Below are 18,362 nucleotides of genomic sequence, written 5' to 3' on the forward strand. Positions count from 1 at the left end.
TTTTTATTCTAATTTGATATACAAGAATTGTTTTGCTGAAAACCTACTTTTCTGTTTACTATTTAGTACAAGTATTTGAATATTCTCATAAGAAAAACAAATTGACTTTGTCTTAACAAACATTTGCCTTGCCTTGAAAGTTATATTGTGTTAATGGTGAACAAATAGAGAACTGTCTTGGGTAGCTTGTGATGGAAATGTCTTGGGTAGTTGTGATACTTAAGCTTTGTAAGAAGAGAACTGTCTTGGGTCGCTTGTGATACACAAGCTCTATAAGTCTATAGCTGGAAACAGCATATCAGAAATCATTTGCAAGATATGTGTGACTTTGACAAGTCAACTCGTGGAAAAGCTTTTAATGGAACTCCAAGGATAAGTTTTTAATGGAACTCCAAGGATACTTGGGATAAGAAATCATTTGCAAGACATGTGTGACTTTGACAAGTCAACTGGTGGAAAAGCTTTTAATGGAACTCCAAGGATACCTGGGAGGGCTGGTCGAGGTCAAGATATGGATCCTCACAGTAGCTGAACCGTGAGAAAATATTCTATTTTTCACAGTAGCTGAACCGTGAGAAAATATTCTATTTTTCGTCTCAAATCTTTTAGTCTCGAGACTGTTTTAACCTTTTTTTCTAATTATCTCGGAGGAACCCAGAGACAGAATTGGACAAAACTTGAAAGCTTTGCATGAGGTTGTTCCAAATGCTAATAAGGTAAGTAAATTGGACAAAACTTGAAAGCTTTGCATGAGCTTGTTCAGGTAAGTAAAAGAAGAATTTCTAAATCCCGTACTTTTAGTCTCCAGAAGGTTTTAACCTTTTTTCTAATTATCTGGCAGGAACCTAGAGACAGGATTGGACACAACTTGAAAAGAGGAATTCCTAAATGAGGTATAGCAAAAGAGGCATTCCTGTTTTATATGAGTAATAGAATAGCAAATCCGTGATGGTAAGAGCATACCTTGACACTACTAGGCTCTTAGTGCTTTTCATAATTTCGGCGGTAACTTTTTCACAATTCACCTTCCACTGGATGTTTGGCATGAAAACGCCCATGGTGAATGAGCTTATATGAATCGCCAATCAAATTTGATTAGTAATGCTGGGTGATTGACAAAATTTCTCGAAATTATATTGTATTCAGTTGTTTTGACTATGTAAATAATTGTAATTGTGTTTTTAATCTCAGTATAATAAAGTTTCAAATAAAATTGATGGCCTCCACCAATCCCCTCAAATTTTCTTCTATAAATTGATAAGTTCTGCACTTATTCCCACGTGGTCCTAGTCCAATTCCGACCAAAACTATGTATTTCTGCGATAACGAAAATAATATATATATAAATTGAAGGAGATAACGATTCCCCATAATGCTATGGGAGCACATAGTCTTGGGGATCAAACGACAAATTTGTTAATATTTGTCTGTTGTGTACTCATGTAAACTGTGAAATGCTTATATGCATTTACTGTCATTCAATACATGGAATGTTCGTGATTGATAAGAATCCAAGGTACTGGGTTGTTTAAAGTTCTTTTGATTTTGGTAAATGTTTGTGCTTTATATTTTGGTAAATGATTGTTCTTTAAATGATAGAAAGATTGCTGTTATATATGCAGTCGGATAGAGCATCGATGCTGGATGAAATAATTGAGTATGTCAAACTTCTGCAGATGCAAATGAAGGTTGTTTCCAAATCTCTTGCAACATTGAATTTCTGCAGCCTATGATAAGCTCAGCTGTTCTGCAGGTTTTGAGCGCTAGTAAGCTTGAGAGCAATGTTGGTTCAGTTGGGCTTCTAACTCCTCCTGTTGCAGCTGAGGTACAGGCCTGATTATTGATTTTTACTAGCAATAGAAATGTATTATGTTACAGGAACAGCTACGTGTGTTTTACTTTGTTGGCTGATGCTATATTTTTTCGGTTTGCAAGGCATCAGCGGATCTGCTTCAACCTGGTGGCCCGCTATTTAAGGAAGGCCGAGAGTTTAGCACAATATTGTGAAGTACATGGAGAGGGATATGAATGGAGCTACGGAGTACTTACAAAGTAAAGGGATCTGTTTGATTCCAGTTGCACACGCAAGGGCTCTCTTTGATTCCATATCTAACGAAGGTTGAAACCCAGGGCTCGGATCATCTCGGGCTTCAGATTCTATATCTAATGAAGGTGGAAACGCAGAAACTATCACTAGTCGTTCAGGTGTTCTTGGAATGGGATCTGCTGGATCTGGCAGCGATTTACCTTTAAAAGGGAAACAAAGCAATAAAGAAAGGAAATGAATTAGTTCCTACCGATAAGTCAGATGAAGCAGATTCTCTGTGATAATATCTTGCTTGTGCAAAATTATGGAAAAGGAATAGGGAAGTTAGCCTGAGGCCAATAACACACTTTTAATATATATGAATTTTATCGAATTTTAATAGGATCCTTTCAGTTCAGATATGAAATCCCGTTTGGAGTTTTGGCAATGTTGATGTCGCTTGTGATTTAAACTGCAATATCGGGTATGGATGAAAAATATTAGATGAAGTTAAATGTTTTCAAATTCAATGTTATACTTAGCACTTAGTTATGGTTTTTCTATTGGTTTTGAGGCTTTTAGATTTTGAATATTTTGATGACTAAGTGATATCTATTTATTTTAAATTTTGATATTTCAATGTATATGAAGGATTTCTTTTATATTTTTCTTTCACTTACCATATCTATCAATTTTGTTTATATAAATTTCTTTTTTGCAAAACATTACTTATAAGTATCAGGTTCATTATTTAATTTATATTAACTCATGTGTATTATATGGTTGAAATACAAACTCTTAAGAGCAGTTGAATTTTTGAAAGTGTAGAACTATTTTAAGGTATAAATTTCGGGAATAGTTTACATTGCCACACATTATATATACATATACTCAATTTCTCAAGTGACACCATTTTGTAGATGATCAATATTATGTATATGTGTATGTTTCAGATGAATCTAATCATTTTAAATTTTTTAAGTTTTTTAGTTTGTTGAGAACATAGTTCATATTATTAAGAATTATACTTTAAAATTGACACAGGAATAAATTGAATACAAATAAAGTAATAATGTTTAATGTTGAAAAATTACAATGAAATCAATGTGTTGATTTCAATGTACATGTCAATTGCTAACACAATGGTTTCAATATACATGTCAATTTTAGTTTATACTTATATTCATGCTAGTTTTTGTTTAATTTCAATTTGAATATAAGCAAGAATTACTATTTGTGGTTGATATTTTCTATTTAATTTCAATTTTAGTGTCAATGTAAATTACTATTATATTTCAGCTATGGGCACTTCATACTATATACCAAAACCTCAAGGTGGCAAGGGGTGGCTCAACTAGCTGACCCTAGACACTCTTTATGATCATATAGATCTATTAGAAACTAGAGAGAAGAAAATAAAATGGAGTTCGGTCCAAAGTTTGATAACAAATTAAAATTGTTAGAGTAGAAGTAGGAAAAAGAAACTATTAGGGTTTGAGATTGAACTGCAAAAAGGGTGTTATGTCCCCAACCCTGATTGGGAAATGCTAGCACAACCAAACCACTCATAATGCCAATGTGTATATGAATAAACGAGAATTGGATCACAGGATATGGGGATGATGTATGTTCAAAATGCATAAATACAACATTCACATCTACAAACCATTACAGGCCATACAACATAATTTCACAATGGAATACTATTAAAAATTAATGCATTGTTATTGATAGCAATGCATATAATCTAGAAAATTAGGGTTTCCAACACACATTCATTGATTTAATATAAAATCACATGATAAACATGAAAAATTATCTAGAATGAAATAAGAAATTGGTTGTAGGCTCTCCACATTCCACCCAACCGTAGACCTTAGAGTTCATCAATCTCAACCACGATTCACCACTAAGGCTACAACTCCACAACTCCACAGTCAATGGTGTAGAAACCAAATAAGAAACACATACTATGGAACAACGTACCCATCCAAAAAACACTACCCGAGCCACATGCTCCCACTCCCTCAAACATGCACTATTGGCACACCCCTTGTCTATGCCCAGCTAATCTCTCAATGGGGCCCACCTTTAGGGTTGTGTTACATGGAGCTAGAGACACTCTAATAATGGGCTTGCAAGACATCTCACTACTCTGTAGGCACCTTTCCAACCATAAATCAAACTACCTTCCAAGTAGCCTAGAACTCCAAGCACAAGGATAATCCATAATGACTCCCTCTATCTCCCTTAGGAAAATATACACATTTTAAATATGTCTCACCTTTTTCTGCCATGTGGCACTCCTTGAAGCCATTTAGGCCCCATTATCCCTCTTCCCCATCACTTAAACTAATACCCATTTCCTATCACCATGGAGTTGCACTATCCCCATACTATTAAAAAATGATCACTAGGAGGATTGAAATACACCATGTAGATTTAATTTTACCATAGTATAATCACTTTCACTGTAGAAAATAATTTAGTAGACCACTTTTATTAAAAAAAATTCTCATTTAAATAAAAAAACACATTCTATTAATTAGATAAATCATTATTTATTTAATTTTATCTAGAAATGATTATTAAATATTTTTTTAAATAATTGTTCCTGGTCACAATTGACTAAATACCTTAGGAATAATTAAATAAATCACTATTTAATAATTATTTAATTTTCACACCATTCTTAATTCTTGTGAAATAATTAATAAAACATTTTATTTGTTAATTATTTCTAAATAAATATATTTAACCATTTTAAATATATTTTACCTCTCCAATAAATATAATAAGGTATTGCAAGCAGTAAGATCTTGATTTGGCTGATATTATTTTATTATTAGCCATTTTCGAGATTAACTCAATACTTTGTTATAAATAGGTGAGTTTTTCATTCATTCCTCACCATGACCATAATCATCATCACCATTATCATGTTTTTTATTTTGAACTGCCATTCGAGTTCTCCGAATTTTGTTTAGGTTTTTCACATATTGAGAGAGAAGATCATTTTCTGAAGCATCAAGGACATCTAAGGACGCATCCCACAGAGGGGGACTTACAGATCCATCTGTAGATCTCATTCACAGATTGGTTCAATTTAAGTCTTTCCATTTGGGTTATTGCATTGGATATTTTTACTTTTGCTTTATATTTTGGATAGTCTATACTTTTTGTCACACATTTTCCATTTTTATTGAAAATATAAATTGTAAGTATCCATCAAGTTTTTTTTAGGGTCACTTGTCACCTATTGACTTAAGTGAAGTGTTTTTAGTACACCTTCCAAAAAATTTCACACTAAAACCTAGGAACTATGCGAGCCAAAAATAAGAAATGGAATAGAAGAATGGTCCATCACGATGTGAAAATGAGATAGAAGTCACTTGCATTTATAGCCTTCCAAGGGTGTCGAATTTTCTTTAGGGCCAACGTGATCAAATATGCACATGGGGGCTCAAAATGAAAAACTATACTTTCACTTGTCCAAATTTGATGATATTTAGGTTGATTTTGGTCCTCTCAAGAAGAGGAATTCAATATAATCATTATCCCCATTAGAAGAGCTATCCAAAGTGGAATTTGGGTGTAGTTTCTAGTTTGAGCACTCGCTCTCAATTAAGGAGAATTCCACTTGCATGATGTCATGTTTATCATGTCATCAAATCATATCCAATCTCAAGTATCTCATCATCATGCCTCATCATTGTTTGCATCGATTCATCTCTTGCTTATTTCTGCATATCTCTTGATTGTCCCTTCTCATATGATCAACATTCTCGAATCTAAAATAAGAATAATTGACATTCAAGGGGGGCTCAATCTACCACCCTATATCCATCAGGGAGCCACAACTACCACCAAAAATCTCTGTGAATAGGGAGCCTAATCCTACCACTAGGGAAACTTTAGAAAGGATCCAAATCTATGACCTACATCAACATTGGAGAGCTTAGCTCAATCTGCAACAACATCGACGAGCTTAATCTTAACCTAGAATCTCACAAGGGAGGTAAACATCTACAACCCCATATCAAGCACATCCCAACCCATCATATTTCCTACTATTCTTCCCAATAATGACCCTCAAGAACCATGTGATATAACACTACATCATAGTCGAATGTTTGTCTAGATACCCAACTTACCAATATGTAACGATCACATGCCCTAAGCCTCCTCAACCTGTTTCCCATATGGGGAGGGACAACCCCAACAAGCTATACTAGTGGGTATGATGCCAACTAGGATAAAATCTACAAATACCAACATAGGGGAGGAACATATCCGACCTTATGTGTAATAGATATGGGTGAAACCCTATTTTCCATAGATGCCTCAACCTCACAAGCCCTCCATCTAAATTCCACACCCTGGGAACTAAAACCGGGGGGAAGAGCTAGCTTTGTGTCCTCGATCATTGATTCTCTATGTAGATCAACAACATATCGTTATGCTCATATCTGGTAATCATCATGTTTCAATAGAATTTGTCTCTTATTCATATAAGACATCAAATAAAATATCATATTAGAAAATATATATATATATATATATATATATATATATATATATATATATAAGGATACCATATTCATTCTCCCTCTCACAGAGGCAGCAACCACAAGCCTAAGTTTGTCTCATAGAGAAACAATGTATCAATATATGAAGCCATCTTAGTCCTAGCTATATACGATATTGTCTTCCAATTAGATCCCACTTGGTGTTATCACATTGTAATCTTTCCATATCCAAAATCTTCTCAAACAACTCTCCAAAGAGCTTCTTCATCCCGTCTCATAGCTATCCATGCTAGCAATTTCATGCAAAACATTGATCATGCCTAAAGCTATGGACTTTGTCATCCAAAATATCATCAAGTATAAAATATTAAGGCAACACAAAAATGTGCTTATTTCATCAATAGAGATCCCAAATAGTATCAATAAATCCATGCAGTGAGATATCATAGGAAGAACATATCATACGAAAATACATATCGGTGTTGACATGGAACACCAATGCTTCAATCAACTAGCTGTTGCCAAGATAGGTTTAATAATATTTTCATAACTTCTTGAAATTTGATTGGAATGTCCAAGGATTTTCATTTCCACTTTCTCTAATAGCTTCACTATATAGATTTTATTTTCCCAACATTAGGACATAATACATCATTCCATGATTCTACATTTCAAAATTTCGAGGCCATCTCCCTCTTACTTTAATCATCATAGAGTAGAAAACCTGATGTAGGTTAACCCAATAATACAATATAAATCAAAGCAGAATACAATAACCTACTTCTACTATCAACTTGCGGAAGCTTAAAGATCCAGTTGAACAATATAACCAAAAGAAGAAGAATTAATGCACAATAGACATGAAAATACTTTGCGAAAAGACTCAACTAAAAACCCCACTATCTGTATTATCATACAAGGTGGAAATACATAGGAATTATACAAAGCCTTAGCTCTCACAGCTAGCCAATTCTCACTACAATCCTCACAGATGCTCATAGGAAATCTTGTCTTCTCTCAAGCCTTCATCTCTACCCTCCAAGCTCCCATTTCCTTGTTTTTTTCCACTTCGTTGATTCTCCTCTGACCAAGTGGAAAGCTTCCTCCAAAACTGCACAATCCTCAAGGCTTAAATCCTTCACTGCATGCATTAGCTTTTTCCATGACCAAACACATGCAACTGATAGTACACCTTCCTTGACAATAATCTCAATTGGGTCTCTCTCGAAAGAGACATGCATGATTTTATAATGAGGGAATATTCAGTTAACTGGAGTAGCACTAGTGGATGTATTAATGCATCAATTAATTGTTAACTCTTTATTAGTTCTTCAAATAGTTTGGAACAAGTTTAACTGGAATTAACTTAGTAAACTAAGTTAACTAATTACAACTCAAATATAACTCAATCTTATCTCCTTAATTTAAAGGATAAACCTTGCATGACTTCAAAATGACTTCTAAGTTGAATTTCTCCAACTAATTAATTCAAAATAAATTAATTATTTTTTCCAAGTAGTTGTTAAGACTAAATTCAATTTTAATTCACAATTTAATTCAAGGAAAAATTAAATTGGAATATTCTTGTTTCCATATTTCAACACTCCCTCTCAAAAAGAAATGGATTATCTGCCACCCCAATCATGTCTTTATGGAACTCGAATTTACACTTCAACAATTCCTTTGCCAAAATGTCATCGTCTTTCTCCTCCGTTTAAATATACTATAGCAATATGATCCTCTAGAACTGTGAAAATCCATGAGCTACAAATCTTGCCTTATGCTTCTCCACACTACCATCATTAACTTGCTTTACATTGTAAATCCAACTGGAACTCACAACTGACTTGTTCTCTAGTCTTGGAACCATGTCCAAAACACTATTATGAACTATGGAGTCATACTCCTCCACCATAGCATCAACCCAAATCGGTTGTTGCACTACTACCTCAAAGGAAGATGGCCCGGTCTTAACACATTCCCTAGCAAGGGCGATGTATCTAGTGTACCTCTTAGGTGACTTCTTCAGTCTGCGCTGAGAAGATGGTGCTCCTACATTCTCTCTCACATACTCCAACAATTTGTCAGCTTCTCTTGTGCACTTATGTCCATCTCTAAACAACTTTGCTTGAGTGATGTCTCCACTCCTGGAACCTCTGCATGCAGCTTCTGCGCATCAGTCTGAGGCTCCTCCTCCTTAGGAACCAATAGTTCCTCCACAGCTTATAGTTGGAGCTCCATCTCAAGGGAAACTCGCATGGCCTTTTTCTCATCAAACTTGAGATCTTTGCAAATCACTGTCCTTCGACTAGTAGGGAAGTACACCCAATAATTGTGAGGTGTATCAGTGTACCCCACAAATATCCCCAACTCTGCTATCATCTCAAGCTTCTTCTGTGCATCCTTTGTTATATGGCAATATACCAATGAGCCAAATATCCTGAAGTGACCCACATATGGTCTCTTACCAGAAAAATCTTCCTCTAGTGTCTTCATCCCAAGTATGCGATGTAGACTTCTATTCTACAAGTAGACCACTATGATGCATGCCTCATCCCACATGTGAAGTGGTGGGCCTCAGTCATGCAACATTACCCATGGTGCCCCTACAAAATTTTTGTTCTTCCTCTTAGCCACCCCATTTTGCTTTGGGTTATGAGGTGCCATCAACTCTTGTTTAATTCCTTTCGTTGCACAAAATTCCTTAAACTCTTGAAAGACATATTCTCCACTGTTGTCACTTCTCAAGGCCTTGATCTTCTTCCCTAACTCTTTCTTGACCAAAGCTTTGAACTCACAAAACTTTGAGAAAGTTTGGTCATTCTTTTGCATGAAATAAATCCAGAATTTATGAGAATAGTCATCAATGAAAATCTCAAAATACCTTTGCTTCATTGTGGATGCTGTCGAGAATGGTCCACACACATCAGTATGAACTTGCTCTAAGATAGCCTCTTCTTGATTGTCTTGATCATGAAAGGAAGAATTGGTGTACTTTCCCAAGGTACAACATTTGCATGTGTCAACCTGATCAAGTTTACGTTTGGGAAGTCTTGTAGGTATCTGTTCCATTATCTTCAAAGCCCCATGATGCAAATGGCCCAATTTCTTGTGCCACAACTCGCCAATGTCTTGGCTTTGCACCAATTATGCTTTCGTACTCAATGTTGCACAATCATCTAACTCTAGTTTATAGAGATGCTTCAACTAAATCCCTATCCTCTTGCTCTGACCCATGGCTATGTGTCTTAGGAACACCTTTCCATTACTAAAGACAACATCGTAGCCTTTTTCCTCCAACATTACGACCGATACCAAGTTCTTCTTCATTCCAAGCACATAATTTACATCTGTCAAGGTGATAGGAGCTCGATGCTCCCTCTGAAAAGTAACCATGCCCACTCTTGAAAAACTATACCTTCTGTCATCACCCATCTCTATGCACATCTTGAGGTATTTCTCGTCCAAGGCACTCAATAAACTTTTATCACCGGTCATGTGGAGTGAGGCTCCACCGTCAAGATACTAGACATAACCCATCATCGATGACACCATGCATGTGATGGGGGTAAAGTCCATTTCGAGCTGAGAGGCTAATGCCTCACCTTCCGATCCTTCCAAGGATCCCTTCTTGGACTTCTTTGATGGGAAATTAGTTGCATAATGTCCCATGTTGTGACAATTGAAGCATATTACTTTAGACATGTCACCCTTATTCCCTTCATGAGAATAATTTTATTTGGAATGGGATTCTTACCCTTCCCTTTCCTTATCTTACTTGTTAAGGACAGATCTTTTTCATCATCATCCTTGGATGAAGAACCATCTTGTGTGCTCCTCCTAATCTCCTCTTACATAAGATCTGACCACAGTAGTTCCCAATCTGACAGTTTCTCCCTTCCATTCATAGAGTCATGGTAACTATTCCAACTCTTTGGAAGGCCAAGGAGAGCGAGGCTCAACATATCATAATCGCCAATAGTTATTCCCACACTGCCAAGCTCATCTCTGTAGGTGGTGATCTTATTTAGATATGTGGAAATAGTATCACCCTTCTCCATCTTCATTCTTCGAAGCTTATCCTTGAGCGCCAATTTCCTCTAGTCGTTACTGTTCTGGTAGAGGCCCTTCAATGTCTTCCACATTGAAAATGGAGTATCCTTCCCATGGAGACTTGAGACAATATGGTCTTGAACTCCCTTAAGGATGGTCTGTCTCACCTTTGCCACACACTTCTAACACTAAGCCAACTCTTATGCATTAGTTGAAGATGGCTTTGGGATTTCTTGATCAATGAATTCCTTCAAATTGTTGTCTTCTAGTACAACCTCCATTCTATCTTTCCATGCTATGTAATTCGAGCTACCTTCCAAGGCATACTCTAGTTTCAAGCCATAGAATGCCATTGGCCAACCTTGAAGTATGATATGAATTCAATTTTCACCCGCAACCCGAACTTCAAATTTCAAATTCTCTTCTCAGTATACTATTCACAGCTCTGATACCATGTATAGATTTCTACAAATCCAGTTTTGATACCATGTAGAAAATCTGATGTAGGTTAACCCAATAATGCAATATAAATCAAAGCAGAATACAATAACCTACTTCTACTATCAATTTGTGGAAGCTTAAAGATCAAGTTGAACAATATAACCAGAAGAAGAAGAATCAATGCACAATACACATGAAAATAATTTGGGGAAAGCCTCACCACTATTTGTATTATTATACAAGGTGGAAATACATAGGAATTATACAAAGCATTAACTCTAACAGCTAGCCAGCTCTTAGTACAATCTGCAGATATGCTCACAAGCAATCTTGGCATTTCTCAAGTCTTCCTCTCTACCCTCCAAGCTCCTATTTCCTTGCGTTGTTTCTCTCGGATGATTCTCCTTTGACCAAGTGGAAAAATTCCACCTACCAAGTGGAACACTTCCTCCAAAACGGCAATCCTTAAGGCCTAAATCCTTAACTACATGCATTAGTTTCTTCCATGAGCAAACACATGCAACTTGTAATACATTGTCCTTGACATTAATCTCAACTAGGTCTTTCTCAGAATAGACATGCATGAGTTTCTAAGGAGGGAAACTTCAGTTAACTGGAGTAGCACTAATGGATGCATTAATGCATCAACTGATCTTTAACTCTTTATTAGTTCCCAAAAGAGTTTGGAACTAATTTAACTGGAATTAACTCAGTAAACTAAGCTAACTAATTACAACTCAAATATAATTCAATCTTATCTCCTTGATTTAAGGGATAACTTTTGCATGATTTCAGAAAGACTTCTAACTTGAATTTCTTCAACTAATTAGTTCAAAATTAATTAATTAATTAATTATTTCCAAGTAGTTGTTAAGACTAAATTCGATTTTAATTCACAGTTTAATTCAAGGAAAAATTAAATTGGAATATTCTTGTTGCCATATTTCAACACATAGGCTCATTTCCTGTCAAGAATATACTATCATTAGATAAAACCAAAATCAAAGCCATACCTTGGACCACTTTTGAAGTATAGGTTTGGATTGACACATCATCCTAGCTTCACCAAGTAACTATTAATGCAGACAAATCAAGCTTAGGGATATTGTTTCATACGATGCTTTCTGCAAACATAACACTTGACCAAAGAAATATGTTTAACCTTACACAAATCAATATTGTGCAGTCAAATCAACTATGTCAAACTATCAAAGTTTAGATATCAGATCAAAACTGATATGAAACTCATCAATATCACTTTAACGAATTATTTGGACTAGGTGACTGGTACAGCTCATTTCCAAATGTCTAGTTACACCACTATCAATCAAACTTTATCAATCCACACTCATGATCATAGCATGAACCATTTCTACTACTAAATATGAATCGATAGATCAAGGACAAGTCATATAATTTTCCTCACAAATAAAATCACACCCCCCCAAGGGGACATGCTGGGTCTAATATAGCCTTTATCAAATAGTCCTTGAAGATGCATTTTTAACTCTGTCAACTCTGGAACACTCATTCTATAAGGAGCATTGGAAATTGGAGCAACTATAGGGATCAATTCTATACTAAAATCAAGATTCCTTCTCGGTGGTAATCTCAGAATATCTTCTCGAAAGACATGCTTAAATTCCTTAACAATTGGTATGTTTCCCAAGACATATATTTATCTTTAGAGTTAGTATATCATACCTGGACTACGTAAAATTTTCATCCTTTACACATACTTTTCCCTAGTTGGTGAGGTGTAATGGGTCACAACTTAACTTCTCTTCTAATACCCTAAATTTCTACTATGTTGCCATTATCATATAGGAATTTAATGGTTTTTCCCTTAGAGTCTAATATGTTCCAATGTTGCTCTAGCCAATCCATACCTATTAATACATCATAGAAATATTATGGTAGAAAATTTAAATTGGTTTTAACCCGTTGTCGAGGAGATTCATTTACATAATCATCTACCTTTGCATTAACTCTTCTCTTAGATCCTGTTACTAACGGGACCATCCAAGGATTCCTAAACTTTGTACTTGTCAAATGACATAAATCAACTACTCTTGGGTTAACATAGCTTAATCTTGCACCCATATCTATCAGAATGGAAATAGGGTGGTTGGATATATTACCTTCTAGTTCCACCATCGATGATTGTTATTCTACATGTTGATCCTTCCACATTGTGTTAATCCTTGGTATTTTCCTTGCCATATCATGAACATTGGAAGCTTCTTGAATGTTCGCAACTAGTTCAGTTCTCCCCCGATGGAGACATTTTTCTTAGTAATGGGGCTCCCCACAACCCCAGCGCTGCAAAGGAGGCTTAGGAACTTGATTAGTTTCCATCTTACCAGATGCTTCAGTCTGTTTCACTTCGCTTTAAGGTCTATACCTTTATTGATTCCTACCTATTGCTTCACTTGATCCTTTCCAACCTAGATATCTGGTACTAATATTTTTCATGCTCTTGTTGGTTGAGAAGTTTCTTTTCCCTTTCTTATTTGTCCAATTTTTGGTGACCTCGCCCTTCTGCTTCATTTGCTGATAGAAAATTTGAACCTTCTAAAAAACCTCATCCTTCATCTTAGGATTGTCAAATTCCAACTTTTCCTTCATATAAATCTGTAAATTATTGAGAAGCGCTGGAATTTAGCCTTCTCTTCCTGAATCTATAGAAAATATCCCAACATGGAGGTAAAAATAGTTATGAACTCATCCAGTTTTTGTCCCAATTTCAAGTCATGAAACTATGTTTCATTGTCATCGTAGAGCTGTTCATTCAGATCTTTCTCCCTAACTATTTTAGTTTCTTCCCACCACAAAGTGGCCTCACCCTGCAACTGGTATATCGCTAACCATACCTTCAAATTTTCATCGTATTCATAGATTTGAAAGTATTTGTTCATGTTGATTAACCAAGCCTCTACCGCTTCCTCAACCTATCCATTGTATATTGGTGTCTTGATCTTTTCAAATTCCCCTTGAAGTTTTGTTTTCTGTGTCTTAAATCGTTTTTCATCAGAAAAATTATCAGATTCTTCTTCATGGAAAGTTCGCCCTCCCTTAGAATTTGGATGCTCATCCTACTATCTATGTGACTCTATTATACTTTCCTCATCCTAACTCGGATTAGGATTCCTTTGATTTTGCCTATCTGAAAGACACTTCATAATATCTTCCTACTTCAATCGTAATCTTTCATTGTCTGCTCGTAAGGTCAACATCTCTGCTAGTAGTTGTTGGATTGTTTCTAGTATTTTTTCCGGTAGTGCAACATTTTTGTTCTGATTTGGCTCACTCAACTGTACCCAAACCTCTAGGTTATGTCCAGTTGTCCCTCTAGACGGGGCATATCCTTCTCCTCGTCTCACAATGCATCAACCCTTTTCCTTTGTGTATCATAATTACTTTTATTATTCAATAATCTTCCTTTCTGGTGTTAGTGTAGCAACCTAAGGGCTCTCATACCACTTGTCATACCTACATTACCTAAGTATAAGGTAATGAAAGAAAATTTACACTCATACTACCTTTTAAATCGTAGCTCATCCAAATTACCATAAAGGTCTATTCAATATAATTCGGAATTAACTCAAGCAATACAATCATGCCATAAGCATTTGATTAATTACATATATAAGTCTGATTATGCTACATACATTTAAATTGAATAAACCTAGCAGAGGTTACAAATCTAAGTTTGGACTTCATGATATATTTCCTGAATAATTGTTGTGAGATTTAACCATGGTAATTCCTATATGCAATCCTCTTTAATTCGGATGGTTCTCAAACCCTCGAGGTGCCCTCCAGGTGCATGTTGATCCACCCTCCATTTGGCAGCCCTTCCAAATTTTTTCCCTGAGGCAGTTCATCAGACGCTCAAGAGCGAAGACATGAGGGTTAGGCTACCTACCTACCTGGCTCATCATGGACCATCCTCGTTCTCATTCCTTCCATCTAGAGAAATGAGCTTGACTCTTCCGTGGTTCTGCTATTCTCCACTGGGAAAATCGATATGGTCCTACTGTTTTAGGTTGATTTTGAGATTTCCTTGTCACTCAATGGTCAGTAGAGGGTATTGTCGCTGGTCAACACTCTGCCTACCCCCGTTGGGACATCCCACTAGCAGCAAAATTTGGTAATCCTCAATCATTTATTAATTTTTCGTCTTTTTTGTGGTGTCGGAAGCAAATATCGAGCTTAATGTCTATCTCTTTCTATTTGTAGGTTTCCCAATGGGTTTTTGAAGTGGCGGGTAAGGTTTAGGGTCCTATAGGATGGCTTGGAGGGAATGACTGTTCACCTTCAAGTTGGAAATCACATATGTTCCCTTGCAGATCTCATGAAAAATTATCCCTGTCATGCGGAAAAAGGAATAGGCTCTTCACACGTTTCTTCAAAACAGAACCTCAGAGGTTCTGGGTTTGCACTTCAAGCTTGTTAATGGAGCTAAGGACTAATTCAAGTTCCTTTTGGTATTTCACCGAGGTTTAATATTTGTTTTCAGGAGGGTTTCACCCTCGAATTTATCTCATGTGGCTTAAATGTGAAATTTAAGTTTGGTTAATATATGTATATGAAGCATGATTTATTACTACTTTCCGTTTAAGATCCATTTCTCTATATTGCATATTTGGCTCTTTTCAATTGCAGGCCTGCTGCTACACCATCAGCTAGGTTAACTATTCAAGATTCCTCGATGTAACTAGTCATAATATTTTGGGACGTCACAAATTTTATTTAGAATTCGATTGAATTTATATATTTAAAATTTTACTTGCAATTTACATTTATGAATTTTATTTTAAATTAAAAGAAAATTATTTCTAATATAATAGACTAACAATAAATACAAGGTTATAGAGTGTGTATCTATTTGGTCAAGAAATTAGCAAGTATACAAATGTTCTGAAATAAAATTAAAATAAATTATTTTGATTTTGAAATGAGTTATGGTTTTTGGAGAAATGGTATTGATAAGTCATGGTAATGGTCCATGATATTGCAACAAACCGGGATAACAATAAACACAAAGTTATAGATTGTGTAACTATTTGGTCAAGAACTAGGTAGGTATACCAATATTAGGAAATAAAATTAAAGTAATATTTTGATTTTGAAATAAGTTATGGTTTTTGGGCAAATGGTATTGATAAGTTATGGTACTTTCCCATGATATTGTACAAGCCCAATAAACAATAAACACAAAATTTTAGACTGTATACCTATTTGGTTAAAAACTTAGTGAATAAATAAAAAAAAATCATAACAATGTAGTGTCTATCTTAAAAATAATATTAATATATATATATATATATATAAATACAATACTTTACTTTCTAATCTTTCGAGTGTGCACACCACTCATTATAGCAATAAATAAAAATAAATAGACTAATTGTGATATCCACTCATACATGCTAGATAGTAAGGCACACCTCCGTGTTGAGATTCAATTCTGGATCCATAATTGTTTTTGACTTCTATTGATTTTTCTTTGTCAAAAATGTAGATTCGCATTGCCTCCATATCTTACCTTAAAGAATTTCGAAGGTTTGGATCTTGGGAAAATGGAGAAGGTATGTATTCCATTTTATGAGTTCTTTAAATAGAAGGACGTTGCTTTTAGTTCTTCCTATATTCAAGGTCCAGACTTCTTCCTTAAGTTGTTTTTTCTTGCAGGAAACGGGTTCTGGACTGGCATCATATGTTGTAGGTCAAATTTGCATATCATTGTGTTGGAAGGTTTGTAATAGTACTGGTAGAGAGATATCTCAAATAATTCTTCAATATTGTGTTTGAATAGAATGAAAATGGATAGAGAAGCACCTGGAGAAATCTTGGGGTTGAGTTCCTGCCTTTGCTTGTAACCTTCTGAATCTCAGAAAAAATATTTGTGATGAGTTATATTATGATTTACATCTTCAAGAAATACTTCGTATCATTTTTCAAGAAATACTCTGTATCCTTTTTCCAACGTTTAAGCTAAAAATATGCATATTTTCACACCAATGCATTTGATTTCCCATTTAACACCAAAACATAAGGCACGTGTCCAAAAATTGTTTAGTTTGAGTTTGTGAGTAGGATGTGAAATGGTTGAAGACAATTACTAGTTTGCCAATACTTGTGAAGGGGGTTTTGACTGCTGAGGACAATAAGTGTTTTTGGGCTTTTCAGCATGTAACACATGGGGATCCTTGATTGATTTTCATAATGAGTAAAGTTGATAATAATAATTATGAATGTATTATACAGCAAGGCTAGCCATCCAAGAAGGCATACAACATATAATTGTATCCAACCATGGAGCTCAACAACTTGATTATGTTCCAGCAACAATAAACTCTTTGGAAGAGGTGTGCACCACAACATTGCATTAGTATATTTTTTTGTAGGAAATTTTGGATACCTGACCGAGTGATGATTTATGGAGAGTGTATATGGTAGGTTGTAAAAGCCGCATAAGGTCGAGTTCCTGTGTTTTTGGATGGAGGATTTCGGTGTGGCACAGATGTTTTCAAGGCATTGGCTCTTGGAGCCTCTGGCATATTTGTAAGCATATTATTTAATTGACCTATTTTCCTTGTAGGATTTTGTGGTGACCATCCATTCTGAATATTATTGTTCATCTATTGTAGCTCGATGGTGGTTGATTTCTATAACATCCAATATATTTTAGAATCTTATAGCTTATGATGTTGTATTGGGGATTTCATATTGGGATGCCTGTAGTTTTTTCTTTGGCTACAGAGGGAGAAGCAAGGGGTGAGAAATGTTCTAGAAATGTTACGGGATGAGTTTGAACTAGCGATGGCCTTAGCAAGATGTTGTTCAGTGAAGGAGATAAATCGAAATTCCATTCAAACTGAGGCCGACATGATTCAATCTATATCAACGATCTAAAATGCTCTACTCTCACATGAGCGATTGTTGATCAAAAAAGTGAATATGCAATTTATTGTGCTTTCTAATTTGATATCTCCTTATGCAGTAGTTCCAAATATTAGCAATATTTTTAAAACTAGTATATTTTTAGTCTAAGAGCTACGCTGCCAGTAGGATCTACATCTGCTGAGAATTTATTCGAATTCTTCTGCAAAGCTCTGGTGCTTTTGCCTGGAAATCATGTTATTCTGATTAAAATAATTGAAACACTGAGGATTATTACCTCTACCTTTGTGGTTTCTTGTGCTTTTAAAGTTAGCTTATTCTTGCAATAGCTTTACTAATGATTCTTGGACAAAAAAACACGTTACCAACCTAATATTTTTGTAAAATGGTATTGTATGAGTCGG

General features: G+C 35.3%; 1 pseudogene; it reads left to right on the forward strand.

Annotated features, from left to right (window-relative positions):
- Window positions 1-427: 427 nt before the first annotated feature.
- Window positions 428-17,970, forward strand: LOC149179371 (glycolate oxidase 5-like; annotated as a pseudogene).
- Window positions 17,971-18,362: the final 392 nt, after the last annotated feature.

This window comes from Pinus tabuliformis, chromosome 4_1 (assembly GCF_031772625.1).
Source record: "Pinus tabuliformis cultivar Carrire ecotype Pingquan chromosome 4_1, CPIR1, whole genome shotgun sequence".
NCBI classification, from domain to species: domain Eukaryota; kingdom Viridiplantae; phylum Streptophyta; class Pinopsida; order Pinales; family Pinaceae; genus Pinus; species Pinus tabuliformis.